The 3,229-nt window shown below is 52.0% G+C and overlaps 1 protein-coding gene across 2 annotated transcripts in view; it reads right to left on the bottom strand.

The window, feature by feature from the left end:
* TIAM1 (TIAM Rac1 associated GEF 1) overlaps nt 1–3,229 on the bottom strand; it is a 47,490-nt gene that overhangs the window by 13,910 nt on the left and 30,351 nt on the right. The gene's annotated exons all lie outside the window — the stretch shown is intronic.

The raw sequence follows: 3,229 nt of genomic DNA, 5'->3' as shown, positions 1-3,229 counted from the left end.
CCTGCTCTCAGACACACGTGGATTTTAATTAAAACAGGCTCATCCAGCACTTAAGATTGACAAGCTCACAGAGAAGCCCAAGAATTGGGAACCAAAAATGCCTGTGCAAACAAAACTCACACCCCAGCCCCCGGCAGTTCCCCAGCCAGGGCTGCAGCAGGGCTGGGAACAGCTCTGCTGACACAGAGGCAGAAACCACTCAGGCTGGGCCATGGGGAAGCAGAGCCTTCCAGCTAAATCCCCTCCAGGCTCCCAGCACAAGCTCTCTGGGCAAGCAGCTGTGTGCCCAGGCTGTGTCTGGAAACGTGCCTGGCAGGGTGAGCTTCTTCCCCATAAGTGCCAGCTCCCAGAGCTGCTCCTTCTCCCTGCTTCCTTTAATATTTAATCAGCTGCCTATATAAAAAGCCAGTTATCCTCACTTCACCCCCTCGTGTTAGATCATTTCCTCCCATCTTTCATTACACTGAGGAGTTTGGAGCAGGAATAGTCTCTGGTGTCAGTGATGACAGCTCCAGGCTCCCAGGATTGCCAAGGCACCATGGGCTGCCCCCATCCCTCCCAGAGACCTGGGAAAGAGCTGCTCCAGGGACACAGCCGATCACCCTGCAGAGCACCTCAGTCCAGGCTCAGGGACTTCCAGCTCTGCCTCTACAGCCCCCAGTTCAGGAACTGCCCCATGGAAAGGGTGGCCAGGCACTGGCAGGGGGGTGGCACTCAGAGCTCTGGGCTGGGTGACAGGGTGGGCATTGGGCACAGCTGGGACTTCATGGTCTCAGAGGTGTTCTCCTGCATGGGTAATTCTGTAATTCTGTGGAACAACTGACCCAAAATCAGCCTGTTCAACAAGAACAAGCTAACCAGAAAAAAACTAACCAAAAAAGAAAAAAAGAGAGAGAGAGAAAAAACAAAGCGCATCCTCACCTTGCAGTTTGGAGACAAAGCTCTGCCCCTGGGACATCACTTCACTCCCACCCACTGGTAGCTGTGATCTCCATGTTTTTTAAGCCCTGCAGCCTGCTCACACAGAGCTATTTCCTCTCCATGTACCTACAATCCATGCTAGGACAAAAAAGATTTCCACCCCCTTCCCTCAGAGGTCTCTTGGGGCTGCAAATGCTCCCCTGAGCTCCCACTGCACAGCACATGGGCAAAGATGCTCATTAGACAAAGGATGATTTTCTTCAGGACACTCTTGTGAGCCAGGAACTCATTGTAACTGGCTGTCTATACAAAAATGCCTTTGGACACACTTCATTCTAGGGAAAATATTCACTTTCAGTTTCTGAGGTTTATCTCAGATGTGGAACAAAGGAAAAACATTGCAAGTTGAAGGCAGGAGGAAGCAGTGAGTTGGACCAGCCCATCTCCACCTCACTCTGCTCCTGGCATGTGTCACTGAGATTTATTAATCCTAGTTATTCAATAATTCCTGTTGTTTCTCAGCAAGGTTCCACTATACTTAATGTGCTTTTAAGTATAAAGCCCACCCAAACTTTTGGGTTAGATCTGCATCAGATTTCAGCAGGTGTGACCTTGAGCCCAACAGCCCCAAATCCACCAAGGGCAGAGGGTGAAACCTGGCTCCAGCACAGGTTAAAACACCTTCCCAAGCCCCCTGCTCTGCTGGGAGAGAACTGACAGCTCAGATGTGCTGCTCTGAGCCTGCAGAGACCCAGCACAGGCAGGGCTTGCTCAGCAATGTTTAGCTTTGCTAGCACTGCTTGAGGCAGACGTGTCCAGTGGTGTTTTGCTTTAATATCCATATGCACAAATAAATCCAGTTCTAATGCATAAAGCACAATCTGGAACCAAACCCCCAAATGAACCAAGTGTTTTAAGCAGTTCCTGCCTGCCACTCTGCAGATCTCCCCATCCTGTGCAGCTCCTGCAGGGAAAGATGGGTCACCCAGAAAGAGAGAGCGAAAATCCGCTCGGGGTGTGAAACACCAGCTCAGCACTGGAGCTGAAATAACTCACAGAGGCATGTGGTGTGCCCCAGCAGGAGCAGCGACACCCACACGGCAGGAAGGAAGTGTGGAGGACTTCCCAAAGCCTTATCTGCACTTGTGCATGCTCAATAAACCGCCCGAGGGCTGCAGCCAGGGCCAGCCCTGCCCCACATCTCTGGGGAACTGGCCACACACCCCACACTGCCAGGACAGAGTCACGGCCACAAAGCTGCTCCTGTGCCTGTCCACTGACCAAACGGCTGTGGGGTGTGAGCACACCTGAGTGGGAAGGTCTCTGAGGTGTCTCCTCAAGGCTGGGGGCTCCTGGCCACCCCAGAGCCCTGGCAAGTGATCAGGATGTGCTGAACTTTGTATTTATTCTCAGCCAAGGGATGGAAAGCATTGGCTGTGCACATACAACCCTTCAGACATAAACCACTGACCAAGTGTGGGACTAGAGCAGATCCAGCTGCACCTAAACCCCTCTGAATTCAGCAACTCAGAGGGTCCTTTCTGACCCTCATCCCTCAACGGGAGGCTGCAGTGAACAACCAAGTGAGCCTCGCCACCAAGCCTTGTTAAACCACCATCATACTGACCAGCAAACCTGGTTACCTTATCAGCACATATCAATAAAAATGTTGTAGTTTCTCTCCTAGAACTGAAATGCTTGACTCAGCCTGCAACAACTGCTGTGCTTCATCCCCAAGCACAACCCTGTCTACCCAGTATTCCCCTTAAAAAATCCATTTCCAGACAAAAAGCATGCACACGCTGCACACGGGGGCTTCAGGGCACAGCTATTTTGGTGAAAACTCAAGCAGATTTCACAAAAACCTCTCTGTCCCCATTTTCCCACCGAAAGTGGATAAGTAGGGAAGGTCTGGAGGAGAAACAGATCCTTTTATCTCCCTGCAGCAGCTCTGCCAGCAGTGACAATGACAGCTCTAAACCAGGATTTCTCACAGGGAATTACGGCATCGCACTTCAGGCACAATCCCGCAGGCAATCCCTTCAAAAAGCTGAAAATGAGACCGAGGGCTGCCACAGCCGGGAAGTGGAGTTCACAAACATTAACCCCTCCTCGGCAAGGGGCTCAGCAGAGGAGCCAAGCTCACATCCTTCCCATGGAGGAGGATCAAGGACAGTCACAGCCACGGGGCTGCTTTGGCAGTGCTGAAAGCCATTTCGTGCTGCGTTTGCCACGCAGACACATCCATTGCCCGGACATCAGGCAATGCACCTCTGTGCACACTCGGAGCGGCAGCGCCCGCCCAGAC

Source organism: Geospiza fortis, unplaced genomic scaffold (genome assembly GCF_000277835.1).
Source record: "Geospiza fortis unplaced genomic scaffold, GeoFor_1.0 scaffold659, whole genome shotgun sequence".
Lineage (NCBI taxonomy): Eukaryota > Metazoa > Chordata > Aves > Passeriformes > Thraupidae > Geospiza > Geospiza fortis.
The sequence above is the reverse complement of the archived record's forward strand: the minus strand, read 5'-3'. Positions and strand labels throughout refer to the sequence as shown.